This window comes from Heptranchias perlo, chromosome 6 (assembly GCF_035084215.1).
Source record: "Heptranchias perlo isolate sHepPer1 chromosome 6, sHepPer1.hap1, whole genome shotgun sequence".
NCBI classification, from domain to species: Eukaryota; Metazoa; Chordata; class Chondrichthyes; order Hexanchiformes; family Hexanchidae; genus Heptranchias; species Heptranchias perlo.
Genome location: NC_090330.1, coordinates 71,945,665 through 71,965,970, shown reverse-complemented (window position 1 = coordinate 71,965,970; position 20,306 = coordinate 71,945,665).

Below are 20,306 nucleotides of genomic sequence, written 5' to 3'. Positions count from 1 at the left end.
TTACTTTTTCTTTCTGTCGCTTTTATCTCCCTCTCTTAATCCAATCTTTCTTTCCCTCTCTTTATTTCGCTTACTGTACCTGATTTGCCATTGAATTCGCTATTCTAACTTTTGCTTCCTGGTTCAATCTTGCGTTGCTCATTAATGATTCTTCAATCTGATTGGTTAAGGGGATACACAGCTGCTTGCCCTGTTCACACAGGTGCCAGATGCCCTGTAGAGGGCACTGTGCTGTTTGGCTGACCTGTTGATAGCAACTTGCTGTGCAAAACCACATAAAAAGTTTATGGGCTGGTGTCAATCGTTCGCTGCTCACAGCAAAATCCGGCCCTATAAATCATAGAATGTATCTTAGACCAGTGTAGCCTCATGTCTCACCTTTTTCATTGGCTTGACATGTTTCATTGAGTAATCTATCAATCAATGAGTTGAGAGGTGTGATAAGGATGCAAACAATGTTTGTGTATTCTCATTGGTCTAATTTGTTTCATCGACTGGTTTGTCAACTAATGAAATAATAGGAATCCTAGCTATTGAGGATGGGTGCTCAGCTACCAAAGATATTTTCAGCCATTATTACAGCAAGGTATTAAACTTGAACAAGGAGTTATAAGGAATGATGCCATTTTTCACATGACACCAAGACCAGGAGCAGAATCTCGTAACTTTGAGCCTTAGAGCACCACTCATTGTTTGGAGCACTGGATCGCGGATAGAATTGCCTGTTGTTGCCTAAATTAATGTTGCAACTGTAAGGCTCAAAGTTACAAGATTCTGCTCCTGATCCTAGGTCTCACATGACTGGAGCACGGATCAGAGAATCTGATGCAAAGGTTTGCACTTGTGATTTGTGGTGTTCCTGATTCTCTGGCCACTAATTTCCAACCAGATCAGAGAATCGTTGCATATGGATCTCGATGCCTGATTCTCCAATCTGTGCTCCCATTGAATGAGGCCCACACCAGGAATAGTGTCACAATTCTGGGGCTCTCGATTTACATCAGAGCTGCTTGAGATGCCAACATCAACAGAAACCTGGCACTAATAATTTCATGAAGACATCACAAGTGGAAGGTGCTCAAAAATACGTAGATTTTTTTCCTTTTAATTTTGTCTGTAAGCAATGCTATAGGAAATGTATTAGTGTTTTAAATAAACATTTAAAAATAGAATTTTAATTCCTCATTGAGGTCGTAATGAATACTTATGCTCCTTCACTGCGGAGGATGGGAACTTAAGATTGACCACCTCTGTTATTTCCAGCATTGTATGGTAGTGTAGTGGTTATGTTACTGGCCTAGTAATCCAGAGACCTGGACTAATAATGTAGGAAAACTTGAATTCAAATTCCTCCATGGAAGCTTTTAAATTTGAGTTCAGTTTTTAAAAATCTGGAAACAAAAAGCTGGTATCAGTAAAAGTGACCATGAAGCCATCCGATTGGCATAAAAACCCAACTGGTTCATTAATGTTTAGTCTGCCGAGAAGTTCTGCTGGCACCTAATCCCCTGTATCTGGGGATTAACATTTCTCACTTTGGAAGATGTTGGGTTACTAGAGGCTCCTCTTCCCAAAGGAGACTGTGCCAGCAAACCCTGGTAGCATCTCGAAGAGATGTGAATGCCTGACTAACTGTTATGTTGGAAGGTTTTTCAGGAGCACTCCAATCACAGCATGTCATGCATTACATGATACTGAAAGAAGGCATGCCAGGTTGATCAGGAGCCAGCGTTGCCTGTTGATTCACAGCTACCAAGGTGCCACCAATCATTCCTGCAGGCCCTGGAAAATCTACCTGGGAATGATGGTGGGAACCTATCTTCTCAGGGTCTGGGTCAGTAGAGAGGCAGATGTGGAGTCATGCCATCTGGTGTGAGGACACATGAAGCTAAAATGCAGCAGAAGGTTTACACATGCACAGAGAAAGTAACAGTGGACTGAAACTTGTCAGCAGTTTTTGCAGGCATGCTATAGTCCTGACCTACAGGATGGTGCCTTTGAGTGATACGGAGAGCAACCCTCCTCGCAAGTAGATCGTGCTGCAATGCATCAACTTCAGCCACCATTAAAGAGTGGGACAGATTCTGGCCTGCACTGTTACTTGTCTGCAAATTCAGCATGCACCTAAGGCTCTCTATACCTTCATCCAGGCCTGCCACTAATAATTTCCTGCCTCTTCAGCCTTGGCAAAGGCTGCTGATGTGTTGAGGCATCTTATAAGGTTCTCCAGCAGCTTTTTGAATTTTTGTCACCCCCCCCCCCACCAATTCTAATACTCTCTTTTTATTACTTGCATCACTTTAAATTTGAATTGCACACATCTTCCTCTCTTAAGAGTGGTGTAATCCCTAGACACATCTGCATTTGCATCCAGAATTGTGAATAATTATACAAATTAAATTAGATTGGAGAATTGAATGCTATCTGCATTTGAGATTCAAATGAGTCTGAAAGCAGCGCAAACCAAATTAGAACTGACTTACACCTGAAGGTAAACATCTCAAGCAACATGCCTAAAGGCATGAGAGAGAGAGAGAGACTAAAACAGGCAGGCAAAGTTGCTCCCTTTAAGGTTATCAGTAAACCCCACATAAAGTTGTGATTATGGACTTTGTTTAATGTTTAGTTTGAATTGAATTTAATACAGGAGTCATGAAGGTTAATTTCTATATTCTGAAGAGGAATTGTTAAGTCTGTACATTACTGTTGTCACTCTACTGTTTGTCTTTGCTACAGATTACAGTTAATAAATCTGTTAGTTTTTATCCTAAGCTACGGTCTGATAGACTTTCAATTCTACTATTTTCTGAAGCCAAGGAAATAACATGAGGGAGCGTGATGTATCAGGTGAGCTGAATGCAGTGACAAGAATTTCTGTTCCACCCCATGACTCACGACAACGATCCAGATATTGGAAGGTGACGACACACTCTAGTTCTTAGGGAGTGAGAGCTCACTTATAGGAGTGGTTTTTGGTAATGAGGAAAATAGCTGAGGTGAAATTCCAAAAACATAACAGTTAATGTCACCAAAGGGATAGTGGACTAGACATTTGGATGCACCATTTTTGGGAACAATCCCTGCGCCTGAATGGTGAGGTCCGAAGCGCTGTTCATATTGGGCCTCGGACCACATTGTAACGGAGTTGACGTGGTGCAACCGCCTGCCAGCGAAAAGTTGGGCTGCTGCTAACGTCATAGCGGTCCTCAGGTAAGCGGGTCTGGGGGTCAGGTCGGGGATGGGGTGGGGGGGGAGGTGGCGGTGAGACAACAGGGTGCTGGGGCTGAGTGTTGGGCTGGGGGTCGGGATCAGATTGGCGGGCCTATAGCTGTGAGGGCCGGGGATCACAATTGGGTTGGGGGGCCTGGAATCACATTGGCCGCCGATTGTATCAGGGGAGCTGGGGAGGGCGTTCGGGGGGTCAGGGATCTCGGGGCTAGGAGTCGGGGGGAGCCGCAGGAGGAAGATCAGGAGTCGGGACCGGGAGTCAGCGTTGGGGGGAGGGGAGGGGCAAGAGTGTGGGAGATCAGGGGTCGTGGCCAGGAGAGGAGGGAGATCGGGAGGTTGGAGCCGGGAGAGTAGATAATCGGGGTCGGGAGAGGATGCCGTGGAGTCCATGATCGGGATCAGGAGAAGAGGCCAGGATGGAGGATCCGGGGTCGGGAGCAGTGTTAATTGTGGGATAGGGAGGAACATGAGTACTTTTATGCTTTTGTCATAGGCAGTCCCAAGGTCTGGTTTCACTGAGTGCAGACCGCGATGGCCCAGCTTCCTCCGGGTGAATCAATCTTACAGAGGTGACCTAAAAAACAGGTATTTGGTCTTTATTTGAATATGCAATGGGCCTAAAGCCTGCTTCAGGCTTGTTTAAAGGACACCTCTTGTTTTTCCTTACCCATTATGGCGGACTGCGCACTTCCTGCCTGCCATTTTTGGGCCTTATGTGTCCACATAGCACCTGAAAAACAGGCGCTGCGCGATGCAATTTCTAGGTCAGTGTCTTCTATAGAGTGTCTTGTTCGTATCTGTATCATGAAAACATGACTCATTTAAAAATAGAACCAAGAGAAGTGAAGAGATTGATCAAAGTTGAGAACTGAGGGGTAATGCCTTGCACCATGAACCTTCACCTTTCACCTAAGCTTTTCAGTTTTAAAAATGTAACTAAAATATGGAAGGATAGTGATTGAATGAAAACTGATGAGACAAATAGAAATAGTGAAAACAGAAAGCAAAGAACTGAAAGTACCAACAGATCGGGAACATAAACCAATAAAAGTGACTAAGGAAAGCAAGAAAAAGGAATTGTGATAAGAAAGTTCAGAGTCGAAACTGGGAACTAGAGGCCAAAGGATTTGGAACAGCACAAAAACCCATCCAGGCACAAAGGGTGTAAGCAGCAGTTGGGGAGGGATAGCACATTAGTATCAGATAGTAGGAAGCACAAGCTGGGGGTGTGATTATAAAGAAAAAAAAAGAATGACTTGCATTTATATACTGACTTTCATGACCTCAGGACGTCCCAAAGCAATTCACAGCCAATGAAGTACTTTTGAAGTGTACTCATTATTGTAATGTACGAAACGCGGCAGCAAATTTGTGTATAGCAAGGTCCCACAAACTGCAATGTGATAATGACCAGATAATCTACTTTTTTCATGAAGTTGGTTGAGGAATAAATATTGACCAGGAAGACGAACTTCCCCGCTCTTTTTTGAAATAATGGCATGGGATCTTTTACGTCTACCTGAGAGGGCAGACGGTTTAACATCTCATCCAAAAGATAGCACCTCTGACAGTGCAGCACTCCCTCAGTACTGCACTGAGTTTCACACTGTCAGATTGTAGTGACTCAAGTATTAGCTTATTCTAATTCTGTCGATAATCCTATTGATTCTGAACAATGGCTTTAAGAAGCACCAAAGGTCAACTGTTTAGGCAGATGAACATTTATGGAGTGGGCGCTTGTGGAACCCTTTCTGGAGGAAATATCATTCAAATGTGAATAAGTCTAGTGTAACCAATGGCACTCACAAAGTGCAAAAGAAGAAGACGTCCCACCACACTATCTCTATATCCCATGAAGGCCAAACGTAATAACGCACTATAATGCCAAACCTGAGATGGAGAAAGTTCTGAACCATTGTCATGCATTAATGAGCCATACATGGGCCAGACCTTGGACTGTAAACAGACATGTGATCAGAGTTCCTGCTCAGGGTGAACTCCACACTGAGCAAGAGAGAGTGATGAAGGTATCACCAGCCAGAATTTGAAGTTAAGGAGTATAATCAAAATAGGAAGCTGGACTGTAAGAATGTTGCACTAATCTGGTAAGGTAGGCATAGTGCAAAACAAAGAGAGGAGGTATGAAATAGACATTTTTCAAATGGCAGATGTGAAGTGGACAGAATGTGGATATTATTTCAACCCAAAATAATATCCTTATAATCTACTCTGGACTAGAAGAGAAGCACAAGAGTGGCGAGGCAGTCATTATAAGCAAACACGCACCAGAACTTCTGATAGGTTGCAACCTAGTGAATGAAAAAGGTTCCAAAAAGACCTATGAACATAACCACCATAAAAGTCAATGTCCCAAAATCGATTTCAAAAGACAAGAACCTCAAAGAATTTTACACCAACCAAGCAGAAACAATTGAGATTACACCAGTGCAATATATCTTAATTATCATGGGAAACTTGAATACCTAGGATAGAATCAGCTACTTGCAAAGAAGTATAATAAGCAACCATGACCCAGGATAAAGAAATGAGAGATAGTGTGTTGCATTCACAACAGCCTGACTATAGCAGACACCATGTAATGAAATACACTTGACTTTTTCCCAGATGGACTTGCAAGAAAGTAAATAGATCTCATGTTGGACAGACAGCATCAGTAAATGCATGGTCTTCCCAGGAGCAGACTGTAGCTGAAACCACAACTACTACTAACCAAGTTTCAACTGAAACTAAAAAGATTGAACAAGGGAAATACAGTCCGAAGCTGGACAAAATCAATAAAGAATATGAAATCAATATCAGCAACAGATTAAACACTGAACCTTTTAAGTGCAGGAAACAGATACATTTTAGAACAAAGTAAAAGAAGATGTTCCTGAAGTCACTGAGGAAATAGTTCCCTAAGCAAGGAGATATGAAGAATATGGATTGGACCACATAGAAGAGAGAAAGAAACCAGATAAGATACACAGATGCATACATGGTAGCTAAGGAGTTACTAAAGAAGTACTGAAGAAAAAATATGAGGAGACGGAGGCCAGAGTAAAAGCAGAAGAGCAAGGAGGGATGTTTTTCAGATGTAAAAGAACTTGCAGAAGAATTTAGTTGCATTACAGCATGATAAAGAGTGATAGAGTCATTGTTTGTACCAATACCCAAGAACGGTTACAGAGGAGCACACTTAAACTACAGAACCATAGTACTCATTCCACATGCCAGCAATCCAATGAGTCCTTTTCAAAAACTGAATTCTAAAATTGTTTGGTCAAAGTGTTTTGAAATGATAGATTTCCTTTGTGTTCTTTTAGTGTTAGCCTTGGCTCAGTGGTAGCACTCTTACCTCTAAGTCAGATGGTTGTCAGTTCAAGCCCCATTGCAGAGACATAAACAAATCGTAACAGAATTTCTGTGGGGGTTCTTCCAATCTCCCACTGTAACTTCGGTGGAAGATTGGCTGACACTCCAATGAGTTCTGAGGGAGTACTGCACTATAATAGGTGCCATCTTTCAGATGAGCTGTTAAACCAAGGCCCTTTCTGCCCTCTTATGTGGATGTAAAAGATCCCATGGCACTGATTAAAGAAGATTTCTCCCAGTCCCCTGGGTAACATTTATCCCTCAACACCACTAAAGCAAATTATCTGGCCACTTATCTCATTGCTTTAAGTGGGACCTTACATTGTGCAAATTGGCTGCTGTGTTTGCCGACATGACAACAGTGACTTCACTTCATTGGCTGTAAAGCACTTTCGGACATTCTGGGGACGTTAAGGACACTATGTAAAAACAAATTCTTCTTTTTTTGATAGGTCTGTGTGTGAAAACTTACAATAAAACTAAACATGCTTTATTATAAGGCCTCGGTTAATTTCTGACAATTTTATTATGATATATGATGGCTTGTCAGATTCAGTACAGTGCTTGTGAAGAATATTTTCTGTATCTTTCCAGTTTAGTTGTGAACTAATAGTCCATATTCAAAAGTTCACCTATGCTTGAAGCAGTTTTGCCTATAGTCATTCCAAATCAATTAAGTGCAGATGGTAAAGTTGTAATATATGTCTCCACATGGAATAATAGAAGCTGTAATTTTCATTCATATCCTGTAGGTCTACCCCATGCAGTTTTTCCTGCATAATTTTTCAACTTCCTCCACAGAAAGTCAGTATTACTTCATTAACATGATGTGCAATCGAAGGATTGTATAGCTCCATCTTCTTGTCAGATAGAAGAAGAAAAGCAGACTAAAAGAATGATAATTACATGGTGTCTGAAAAGGTGAAAGTGAGACTGCTGGAAGATGAAAGAAGCTTTCACTCTGGTGGCACTCAGGCTAGTCTGTAGTGTAATTAGAAGAGACCACAAAATACTGCCTGCAGCCCTGCAACTGTTCATCAATTAGCTGAGATACAACTAAGGTGATTTGTCTGTACACATTAGACTGTATATGTTGCTACGAAGTCATTGTGGAACAGTTCAGTCAGTTGCACTGTTTTAATTGTGAGCTTATTTCATTTATCTCATTCTATATCTTGGATTGTTTTCACTTTTGTTTTTTTTATTGACTGAGTTTTTAGTTAAAAACTTTACGGTCTAGAAATATTGTTAGAGCAGATTCAGATTCCCAGGAAGGGGAAGGATATGGCTACATCTTCTTTTCAAGCAAGTGTTCTCGCCAGATTGCCAAGATTCTCAAAGAACATGAATGCACAAGCTGTCCTAACCTGCAGAGATAATGGGTACATACACACAATCTATCAGAAGCTAATTGATACTATTATGGTCATTGCTCCTGTGAATGTTCCTCTCTTGGTCTTCTTAAGTTCAAATCAACAGTCCTAGCTGCTCTTCCTTGTGACAATCTCACCGTATTGAAATTAAGACTCATTGCAATGTCTTCCACTCAACTCATTGGGCTTGATTTTAGCACCCGTGATTGGGTGCGTTCCTGGCGGGGGGGCTATGAAAACCGGGGATTCCCGGAGCGGGTCCGGAGCCCGGTTCCAACCCGCCCCATTTCCTGGTTCCCCACTGACGTGCTGACATGCGCGCGCAGCCCCCGCATGTGGGACTCCCGCCGGCAATTAAAGCCGACGGGGTGCCACTTAAGCTATTTATCTTGGTATTTCAGGTCGTTTACAGACCTGATTAACATGATATTTTAGGAGGGTTGGGATTTTGTAAATAACTGGGACTGTTTCCCGTACTGGGGGAAACACTCCCAGTTCAAATGGACATGTTGCAGCCATCAGCCTGTGGCAGCTGCAAAGGTCAATTTGACAGGTGGGGGGAGGGGAGACCCTCACTCATTGCAGGAGGCCACTCTGTCGCTTGGGACAAAGTTTGGCCTCCACCACCCTCCTCCTAACAATAAAATTCACCAACTTGCACACTTATCCCGGTGTCCAGAGACATGTACCTACCTTGCGGACCCCCTCAGATGTACATCTTCTGGATGGGGGCCGCCGTAGCTGCAGTCATGACCTCCTCGGAGGGCGAACAGCATCACCAGCCTCGCCGGCCACGCCGTCTACCTCTGACACGTGGAGCTCCACAACACAGTGTTGTGACACATCCACCTGCACAGCAGGAGGGAGGGCAACCGCAGAGAGAGATGCGTCGCAGAGGGCACTACCCTCGCCACAAGGTCCACAGACCAAGGCTCAGCTTCCTGGACCTCTCTGAGCAGCACTGCACACGGAGGCTCAGAGTCACTCGACATGTAGTTGTGGACATCTGCAGCCACCTTCATGCCGAGCTGCTCCCGGCTGGCCCGAGCACCATCTTCTTACCTGTCGCTGTCAAAGTCACCACTGCCCTCAACAACTTCTCCTCCGCATCCTTCCAGGGTGCCACCGGGGACATCGCCGATGTCTCTCAGTCGTTTGCACAAAAGAGCCCTGCAAATACACCTACACACACTCTGCAGGGACACAATTGGAGTCAGGTGTGGGACTTCATTGTGATCCTCAGGAAAGGGCATTATTGCACAAACCAGACAAGATTCGCAAAGACGTGACAGTAGTGGTGCCAATATAATATGTAATGTGAGTTGCTCAGAAATTAAATATAAGTAAAAACCATGACACACCCTTGTGTATCCCCTTCATGCTCACAACACGTTTGCCTTACGCTGCCTACTGCACATATGTGATGCATGCCCTGTGGCTGCAGCACAGGTAGTGGCAGGTTGAGTGAGGCTGACCGTGAAAGAGATGCATGAGAGGGTGAGTATGAGATAGAGCCATGAGATTGTATGAGGATTGGGTTGAGTGGTAGTGGCGGGATGAGTACTGGCGAGGTGAGTAAGTGCAGGTAAGATGAGGATGAGGTTTGAGTGGGTGTGAGGGGTGATGTGACAGAGTAGTGTTGGCAGTGCTGAAGGAGATGTGGGGTGGGGGCGGTGATGTGGCAGATGGTGTGTAGGGGAATGGTTAAGTGTACTCACTTTGGCTGACCTACTTAGGTCATTGCAGCACCTCCTGCACTGTATGCAGATGGGCGATATGTTGGTGGTGCAGGTGACCTCCTCTGCCACCTCGAGCCAGGCCTTCTTGGTGGCAGAGGCAGGCCGCTTCCTCCCGCCCGCCGGGGGGATGATCTCTGTCCTGACCCTCCTGCTCACCCCATCCAATGATACCTGGAGTGAGGCATCATTAACCTAGGAGCAGCCTTCCCCCTGGGCTGCTCCATGCTGTAATTTTTCCTATTTCTTGCAGCATCAGTCAGTGGAGGACTGCCCCTTTAAATAGAGCTCCTCCAGCTGACAGACCTTACTGCGCATGTGCAGTCCGCCCGCCGCGCAGCTTAGCAGCAGGGAACCCGGAACAACAGGTAAGTGGATCCAATCAGCCTGCGATTGCGCGCGGGGCAGACTGATTTCACCGGGCGTGTTGCCCACACGCCCAATCGACCCGCCGCCATGGTAATATCGGGCCCATTCTGTCCCATGACTTCAAAACTCCTCAATCATTCCTTCCTTCTACAATCTACAGCCTTTTGAAATCCAAGCTTGATGTCACTTGATCACTTAGCCTTGATTTATCTCATCTTGTCTTTTAGTCTTCTCAACTTTGATGGTGTGCTACACTGTGGAACTCAGTCTTTCACCTAAGTCTTATGACATAAAGAAACATCACTGGGAATCAGATCACCCACCTGGACCCTTGCCCTACTCATCCGTCAGATGATTACAACATATACCGATTACATGACTGTTGCTTCACCTGCAAGCATCAGCTTGATTTCCTTCAGGACAATCGATAATGGATTCACTAATGACTGTGCAGAGAAAAATAAGGCATTGAACAAAAAGCGTTCTCCCCTTTTCTCTTCTCCACTCCTGCAGGCAGTCACTCTTGCTGACATATTTCATTCTTTTGCACCTTGCTCGAAAAGGCCATTTGGCCGAGGCAATGAGTGCTTGTATGGTATTTAACGACATGGGGACATAAAATCCAATAATAACTCTATCCTTACCCAATACATACGTATTTTTAAGTGGGTGAGCGATGCGGAAGGGGTGTCAGTGGATAGACATCAAACTGATAACTTTAGCTGTTCTTTTATTCATCCTTCCCAGATCAGTAACACAAAATCAGTTGTCTCAAAACTATGGTGCCAGAGATTCACAACTCAGGCCTGGCCAGGGATTAAAGTTGGGAATATCCTGGTTTGTATAGCTCAGTACCACACTATAAGCTACACTTATTCACTGAACCATTGTGGAAGAATGGCAAGTTGTTTTTAATTTACAAATATCTTACGAGTCGACTTTACAAACTGTGATGGGCCTTTTTTTCAAATGCCACCCGGAGAACACCATGCAGTAGGGGACGGCTATGTTTTCTTTTTGGTATTTTAAGAATAATTTTGATTAAATCATATTCCACTCTCCATGGTTGCTGTTTTCATATTATCTCTGCTATCAACAGCATTGTGAATAAAGACAAAAAGTCTGGCCTCTTCCTTTCTGAGCCACGGGGTCCGTCTCCAGCACTTGGACTGATTGTCACCCCTCAATGATGCTTTTGGAGGTAACGCGAAAAGGATATGTTTCATCAAGAAAGCAATATGCATTAACTCACCCTTCAATTCACCCTTTCTCAGTCTTACAACACATCACGGTAATACCATTTTTTTTTGTTCTTGGGAAGTGGATGTCACTGGCAAGGCTGCATTGTCCATCTCTGGCTGCTCTGAGTGCATCAAGAATTATCCATGTAGTGTGAGCCACATGTAGGCCAGGCCAGATAAGGGTGGCATTTTCCACTAGTAAACCAGTTGGATTTTTAATCACAATCTGGCAGCATTCACGATCATTTGTCTGATGCCAACCCGTTATCAGATTTATTGAATTCAATTTCGCAACTTGGCATGGTGGGATTTTCATTCAATACCTCTGGGTTGTTGGTCTATTAACATAACCACTAGGCTACTGTGCCATCCATCTGAATCAAGGCTCCAATAAGAGCCATTTGCCCATATCAGTTGGTGTGCTTTGGTTCTGCCAACCTCCATGGAAGTGAGAAACACATAATGTTCAAAATGTACAAGAGTTTCACTGCTTAAGCAGACCACAAAATATTGAAAGCAGTCCATCCTCACAACCCACATGTTAAATGTTTGGTGCTGGAATTGTTTTCAGTATTCCTGTATTCTTTTAGCATGCAGCACGTATCTTCTGTGGGCTGAATTCAATTTAGGGCATCAGTCACCTAAAAATTATATGGGTTTTTGAATATAGCAGAAGAGTTTTTAGAACACCCTGTCAGTAACAATCAGTGAGATGCTTCCCTGTGAGTGAAGTGAACTGGATCACTTTATTTTAGTATCATTAACACCAAAATTTCATATCGGTATTAAGCAGGTTCGGCTTTGCACCGAAGCTACAGTTGGGTAGTGTAAATCGGATTTTAAGGCCTATCACTGGAGTGAAGACTTCCTCCTTCAGGGAGTTTCACTCTACTCTGCTCTAGTGTCAGGTCAGGTCCCCACCTCCAGATTCAGGCTGGATTTACACTACAATTGCAGCAGCATACATTGCAAAGCAGAACCGCTTCTAATCGATGATACAACTATAGTGTGAATGCGCCTTAATTTGACTAAGATGAGGATTTGATACAATTCAAATAACTTTCCATTTAAATCAATAGCAGTACGAGTGCACATGCACATGCATGCAGCCAACCACCCACCCACTGTCAAATCAGACCAATTACCACACAAGCAACAATGGTACAAGTATGTTAAGATGTCACATTTTCCTTGATTCATTAATAAGAATAGGGAGTCTTTATATATGTTATCTATATGGACTTCCAGAAGGCATTTGATAAGGTTCCGCACAAAAGATTATGAGCAAAAATGAAAGTGCACGGATTCGGAAGCAACCTTTCGACATGAGTTGGAAATTAGTTGGGAAATAGGAGACAGAGGGCCCGATATTAGGAGGGAGACGGGTTGGCAGCGGGGGGTCGACTGGGCGCGTGCCTGCACTAACTCACCGCCCCAGTTCCCATTCGAACACTACCACGCAACCCAATCCTCATACAATCTCATGGCTATGTCTCACACGCACCGTCCCATGCATCTCCCTCACGGTCACCTCCACCCACACCAATGCATTCAGCGGGTCACTATGCAACCATCGCTCAATCATGCCTCTCTGCGTTTTGCCTTGATAGGAGAAGAGATGCCAGAAGGCCCAGGAGAGGGATGATGGTGAAAGGGGACATGGAAGTGGGGACGCCACTCAAAGCGCTTCCACGTCTCACCCATTGCCCCCCTCTCAACCAGTACCCACAATGCTGCCTCCTCTCCAGGTGGTCGAGTTTGCCCTTGCACAGGTGCAGGTGGAGCAGTCTTTGGAGGGGCCCTCACTGGCACCGAAGCCCAGAGGGCGTCCGCGCATAGCATCTAATCGATCAGCGCATGAACAAGAGCAACCTGCCACTACCTCTGCTCCAGCTATAGGGGAAGCACCACGTAGGATTAGTAGGAAGCGTAAGCCAAAGGTTTTATGAGTACAAAGGGGATGAACAAGGGCATTGGACGATTTGTCATGTTTTTTATTTATATTTGTTTTCTTTCACATTCACAATAAATCTTATTATCATCACCACTACTGCCACGTCTTGCCCATTCTTGACTGGCTTGTGCAATAAGTCCTTTTCATGAGGTTCACCATGAACACGCACACTTGATGCCACCCATTGGGTCATTCTACAGTGGGTATATGTGTAGTTGCACCACTGTTTTGTGCAGGGGGCGGGGGAGGGGGCTGGTGTGGCCACTCCTCTGTCCAGGTGATGACGACTGGACTCTTCACACTGTCTGATGTTCGGAGAACTGTTCACATATCAGTGTCTCCCTGGCCTCACGAGCAGCCAGGTGAGCCACTGTTCTGCCCATGTGTTGCTCCTCCTCCTCGGCCTCCTCCTCCTCCTCAATATGGGTGACAGATGTGGATGGGGCCTCCTCCAGCGGCACCCCTCTCTGTTGTGCCATGTTGTGCAAGGCACAACAGACAACTATAATGCATCCCACTCTGTCTGGTGTGTATTGAAGCGCTCCCCCAGAACGATCAAGGCACCTGAAGCGCATCTTGAGCAGCCCTATAGCCTGCTCAATTGTAGACCTGGTAACGATGTGGCTGTCGTTATATCAACGCTGTGGCTCAGTGGTGGGGTTCCTCAGAGGTGCCATAAGCCAAGTGTGCAGGGGGTATCTCTTGTCCCACTCAGCCATCCAAAAATCGACCCCAGAGAGTAGGAATAAGAACATAAGAACATAAGAAATAGGAGCAGGAGTAGGCCAATCGGCCCCTCGAGCCTGCTCCGCCATTCAATAAGATCATGGCTGATCTGATCCTAACCTCAAATCTAAATTCATGTCCAATTTCCTGCCTGCTCCCCGTAACCCTTAATTCCCTTTACTTCTAGGAAACTGTCGATTTCTGCTTTAAATTTATTTAATGATGTAGCTTCCACAGCTTCCTGGGGCAGCAAATTCCACAGACCTACTACCCTCTGAGTGAAGAAGATTCTCCTCATCTCAGTTTTGAAAGAGCAGCCCCTTATTCTAAGATCATGCCCCCTAGTTATAGTTTCACCCATCCTTGGGAACATCCTTACCGCATCTACCTGATCAAGCCCCTTCACAATCTTATATGTTTCAATAAGATCGCCTCTCATTCTTCTGAACTCCATTGAGTAGAGTCCCAATCTACTCAACCTCTCCTCATATGTCCGCCCCCTCATCCCCGGGATTAACCGAGTGAACCTTCTTTGTACTGCCTCGAGAGCAAGTATGTCTTTTCTTAAGTATGGACACCAAAACTGTATGCAGTATTCCAGGTGCGGTCTCACCAATACCTTATATAACTGCAGAAATAACTCCCTGTTTTTATATTCTATCTCCCTAGCAATAAAAGCCAACATTCCGTTGGCCTTCTTGATCACCTGCTGCACCTGCATACTAACTTTTTGATTTTCTTGCACTAGGACCCCCAGATCCCTTTGTACTGCAGTACTTCCCAGTTTCTCGCCATTAAGATAATAACTTGCTCTCTGATTTTTCCTGCCAAAGTGCATAACCTCGCATTTTCCAATATTGTATTGCATCTGCCAAATCTCCGCCCACTCACCCAGCCTGTCTATATCCCCCTGTAGGTTTTTTATGTCCTCCTCACTCTCCGCTTTCCCTCCCATCTTTGTATCATCTGCAAACTTTGATATGTTACACTCGGTCCCCTCCTCCAAATCGTTAATATAGATTGTAAAGAGTTGGGGACCCAGCACCGACCCCTGCGGAACACCACTGGCTACTGGTTGCCAGTCCGAGAATGAACCATTTATCCCAACTCTCTGCTTCCTGTTAGATAACCAATCCTCCACCCATGCCAGAATATTACCCCCAATCCAGTGATTCTTTATCTTGAGCAATAATCTTTTATGTGGTACCTTGTCGAATGCCTTCTGGAAGTCTAAATACACTACGTCCACTGGTTCCCTTTTATCCACCCTGTACGTTATGTCCTCAAAGAACTCAAGCAAATTTGTCAGACATGACTTCCCCTTCGTAAAGCCATGCTGACTTTGTCCTATTAAATTATGTTTATCCAAATGTTCCGCTACTGTCTCCTTAATAATAGACTCCAAAATTTTACCCACCACAGATGTTAGGCTAACTGGTCTATAATTTCCAGCCTTCTGCCTACTACCCTTTTTAAATAAGGGTGTTACATTAGCAGTTTTCCAATCTGCCGGGACCTTTGCCGAGTCCAGAGAATTTTGGAAAATTATTACCAAAGCATCTACAATCCCTACTGCCACTTCCCTCAAGACCCTGGGATGTAAGCCATCAGGTCCAGGGGATTTATCTGCCTTGAGTCCCATTATTTTACTGAGTACCAATTCCTTAGTGATTTTAATCGTATTTAGCTCCTCCCCTCCTTGAGCCCCCTGTTTGCCCAGTGTTGGGATAAGCAGAACATACTCTGATTGGCAGGATACAAAAAGTGGTATTGCCCAGGGATCTGTACCAGGGCCTCAGCTTTTCACCATATATATCAATTACGGATGAAGGAATAGAGAGGTGTATATCCAAGTTTACAGATGACACTAAATTAGGAGGCCCAGTAAATTGTGAGGATGGGAGCAGGAAGTTACAAAGTGACAAAAACAGACTAAATAAATGTGCAAAACTGTAGCAAATAAAATTCAATGTGGGGAAGTGTGAGGTCATCCACTTTTGATCCAAGACAAATTGGAATATTTTCTTAATGGCGAGAAACTAGCAACTGTACAGGAGCAAAGATATTTGGGTATCCATGTATACAAATCGCTAAAACTTAGTAGGCAGGTACAAAAAGTAAACAAAAAGGCTAATGGAATATTGGCCTTTATCTCAAGCGTGCTGGAATACAAAGGAGAAGAAGTTCTGCTTCAGTTGTGCAGAGCATTGGTCAGACCCCATCTGAAGTATTGTATTAAGTTCTGGGGTACTGCACTTCAGAAAGGATGTATTGGCCTTGGAGGGGGTACAGCGCAGAATCACCAGGATGAGAGTGGGCTTAAAGGGTTAAATTACATTGAGTTACATCGAAACTAGAGCACAGTAACAGGCCATTCAGCCCAACTGGTCAATGCCGGCATTTACGCTCCACACAAACCAGCAGAGGAGACAGAGGGGCATTCTGGGAGAAGTCGCCTCAGTCACCTCCACTGAACAGTGGGTAGCAGAAGAAGCCCTTCAGTGACTACCAGGAGGAAAAGCATTCAGCGGAGGAGACAGAGGGGCATTCTGGGAGAAGTCGGCTCAGTCACCTCCACTGAACAGTGGGTAGCAGAAGAACTGGTGTCGAGGAGCAGAGCTATAGTGATAGGGGACTCGATTGTAAGGGGAATAGACAGGCATTTCTGCGGACACAACCGAGACGCCAGGATGGTATGTTGCCTCCCTGGTGCAAGGGTCAGGGATGTCTCGGAGTGGCTGCAGGACATTCTGGAGGGGGAGGGTGAACAGCCAGTTGTCGTGGTGCATATAGGTACCAACGATATAGGTAAAAATTGGGATGAGGTCCTACAAGCTGAATTTAGGGAGTTAGGAGTTAAACTAAAGAGTAGGACCTCAAAGGTAGTAATCTCAGGATTGCTACCAGTGCCACGGGCTAGTCAGAGTAGCAATGACAGGATAGCTAGGATGAATACGTGGCTTGAGAGATGGTGCAAGAGGGAGGGATTCAAATTCCTGGGCCATTGGAACCGGTTCTGGGGGAGGTGGGACCAGTACAAATTGGATGGTCTGCATCTGGGCAGGACTGGAACCAATGTCCTAGGGGGAGTGTTTGCTAGTGCTGTTGGGGAGGGTTTAAACTAATGTGGCAGGGGGATGGGAACCGATGCAGGAAGTCAGTGGGAAGTAAAGTGGTGACAGAAACAAAAGGCAGTAAGGGAGAGTGTACAGAACATGACCGGACAGATGGTCTGAGAAAGCAGGGCAAAGACCAAGGGAAGTCTAGATTAAACTGCATTTATTTCAATGCAAGAAGTCTGATGGGCAAGGCAGATGAACTCAGGGCATGGATGGGTACATGGGACTGGGATGTTATAGCTATTACTGAAACATGGCTAAGGGAGGGGCAGGACTGGCAGCTCAATGTTCCAGGATACAGATGCTATAGGAAAGATAGAGCAGGAGGTAAGAGAGGAGGGGGAGTTGCGTTCTTGATTAGGGAGAACATCACGGCAGTAGTGAGAGGGGATATATCCGAGGGTTCGCCCACTGAGTCTATATGGGTAGAACTGAAAAATAAGAAGGGAGAGATCACTTTGATAGGATTGTACTACAGACCCCCAAATAGTCAACGGGAAATTGAGGAGCAAATATGTAAGGAGATTACAGACAGCTGCAAGAAAAATAGGGTGGTAATAGTAGGGGACTTTAACTTTCCCAACATTGACTGGGACAGCCATAGCATTAGGGGCTTGGATGCAGAGAAATTTGTTGAGTGTATTCAGGAGGAATTTCTCATTCAGTATGTGGATGGCCCGACTAGAGAGGGGGCAAAACTTGACCTCCTCTTGGGAAATAAGGAAGGGCAGGTGACAGAAGTGTTAGTGAGGGATCACTTTGAGACCAGTGATCATAATTCCATTAGTTTTAAGATAGCTATGGAGAATGATAGGTTTGGCCCAAAAGTTAAAATTCTAAATTGGGGAAAGGCCAATTTTGATGGTATTAGACAGGAACTTTCAGAAGTTGATTGGGAGAGTCTGTTGGCAGGCAAAGGGATGACTGGTAAGTGGGAGGCTTTCAAAAGTGTGTTAACCAGGGTTCAGGGTAAACACATTCCTTATAAAGTGAAAGGCAAGGCTGGTAGAAGTAGGGAACCTTGGATGACTCGGGAGATTGAGGCCCTAGTCAAAAAGAAGAAGGAGGCATATGACATGCATAGGCAGCTGGGATCAAGTGGATCCCTTGAAGAGTATAGAGATTGCCGGAGTAGAGTTAAGAGAGAAATCAGGAGGGCAAAAAGGGGACATGAGATTGCTTTGGCCGATAAGGCAAAGGCGAATCCAAAGAGCTTCTACAAATACATAAAGGGCAAAAGAGTAACTAGGGAGAGAGTAGGGCCTCTTAAGGATCAACAAGGTCATCTATGTGCGGAACCACAAGAGATGGGTGAGATCCTGAATGAATATTTCACATCGGTATTTACGGTTGAGAAAGGCATGGATGTTAGGGAACTTGGGGAAATAAATAGTGATGTCTTGAGGAGTGTACATATTACAGAGAGGGAGGTGCTGGAAGTCTTAACGCGCATCAAGGTAGATAAATCTCCGGGACCTGATGAAATATATCCCAGGACGTTATGGGAGGTTAGGGAGGAAATTGCGGGTCCCCTAGCAGAGATATTTGAATCATCGACAGCTACAGGTGAGGTGCCTGAAGATTGGAGGGTAGCAAATGTTGTGCCTTTGTTTAAGAAGGGCGGCAGGGAAAAGCCTGGGAACTACAGACCGGAGAGCCTGACATCTGTAGTGGGTAAGTTGTTAGAGGGTATTCTGAGGGAGAGGATCTACAGGCATTTGGAGAGGCAGGGACTGATTAGGAACAGTCAGCATGGTTTTGTGAGAGGAAAATCATGTCTCACGAATTTGATTGAGTTTTTTGAAGGGGTAACCAAGAAGATAGATGAGGGCTGTGCAGTAGACATGGTCTACATGGACTTCAGCAAAGCCTTTGACAAGGTACCGCATGGTAGGTTGTTGCATAAGGTTAAATCTCATGGGATCCAAGGTGAGGTAGCCAATTGGATACAAAATTGGATTGACGACAGAAGACAGAGGGTGGTTGTAGAGGGTTGTTTTTCAAACTGGAGGGCTGTGACCAGCGGTGTGCCTCAGGGATCGGTGCTGGGTCCGCTGTTATTTGTTATTTATATTAATGATTTGGATGAGAATTTAGGAGGCATGGTTAGTAAGTTTGCAGATGACACCAAGATTGGTGGCATTGTGGACAGTGAAGAAGGTTATCTAGGATTGCAAAGGGATCTTGATAAATTGGGCCAGTGGGCCAATGAATGGCAGATGGAGTTTAATTTAGATAAATGTGAGGTGATGCATTTTGGTCGATCGAATCGGGCCAGGACCTACTCCGTTAATGGTAGGGCGTTGGGGAGAGTTATAGAACAAAGAGATCTAGGAGTACAGGTTCATAGCTCCTTGAAAGTGGAGTCACAGGTGGATAGGGTGGTGAAGAAGGCATTCGGCATGCTTGGTTTCATTGGTCAGAACATTGAATACAGGAGTTGGGATGTCTTGATGAAGTTGTACAAGACATTAGTAAGGCCACACTTGGAATACTGTGTACAGTTCTGGTCACCCTATTATAGAAAGAGTGCAGAAAAGATTTACTAGGATGCTACCGGGACTTGATGGTTTGACTTATCGGGAGAGGTTAGATTGACTGGGACATTTTCCCTGGAGAGTAGGAGGTTTAGGGGTGATCTTATCGAAGTCTATAAAATAATGAGGGGCATAGATAAGGTAGATAGTCAAAATCTTTTCCCAAAGGTAGGGGAGTCTATAACGAGGGGACATAGATTTAAGGTGAGAGGGGAGAGATAACAAAAGGGTCCAGTGGGGCAATTTTTTCACTCAAAGGGTGGTGAGTGTCTGGAACGAGCTGCCAGAGGCAGTAGTAGAGGCAGGTACAATTTTGTCTTTTAAAAAGCATTTGGACAGTTACATGGGTAAGATGGGTATATGGGCCAAGTGCAGGCAATTGGGACTAGCTTAGTGGTATAAACTGGGCGACATGGACATGTTGGGCCGAAAGGCCTGTTTCCATGTTGTAACTTCTATGATTCTATGAAACCTCCTCCCTTCTTACTTATCTAACCCTATCAGAATATCCTTCTATTCCTTTCTCCCTCATGTTCTTACCCAGCTTCCCCTGAAATGCATCTTTGTCTCAACTATTCCTTGGGATAGCGCGTTCCACATTCTTACCACTCTTTGGGTAAAGAAATTTCTCCTGAATTCCCTATTAAT